This window comes from Pygoscelis adeliae, unplaced genomic scaffold (genome assembly GCF_000699105.1).
Source record: "Pygoscelis adeliae isolate BGI_AS28 unplaced genomic scaffold, ASM69910v1 Scaffold122, whole genome shotgun sequence".
In the NCBI taxonomy this organism is placed as follows: Eukaryota; Metazoa; Chordata; class Aves; order Sphenisciformes; family Spheniscidae; genus Pygoscelis; species Pygoscelis adeliae.
In genome coordinates, this window is record NW_008824358.1 from 3,371,735 (window position 1) to 3,372,039 (window position 305).

The 305-nt window shown below is 56.4% G+C and overlaps 1 protein-coding gene across 1 annotated transcript in view; it reads right to left on the reverse strand.

The window, feature by feature from the left end:
• The window catches only part of LOC103913167 (protein dachsous-like), a 42,361-nt gene that overhangs the window by 2,170 nt on the left and 39,886 nt on the right, over positions 1–305 (reverse strand). The gene's annotated exons all lie outside the window — the stretch shown is intronic.

Sequence of the window (305 nt, forward strand, 5' to 3'; positions counted from 1 at the left end):
GAAGGCAGGTGGTTGGGTGCAGCGCCCGGGGCAAGGGTCTGTCCGCAGGGGGCTGAGGGGGCTGCTCCGCTGCATCCTGCGGGGAGGAAAGGCACCGTGTAACTAGAAAAATACTAGCCGCTGGTGTTCAAGAAAGGAACCGCGGCGGTGAGGTTTGTGCAAAGGAGCAGGAGGTGGATGGCGGGGAAGCACGGCCTCTAAAATAAGGACAAGGCGTCACATTTGGAATCGCTTTTATTGTCTTGCCATTTTACACGCGCCATAAGAAGTGAAACGCGCTGTAAGACAGCACAGCATCGAGGAAA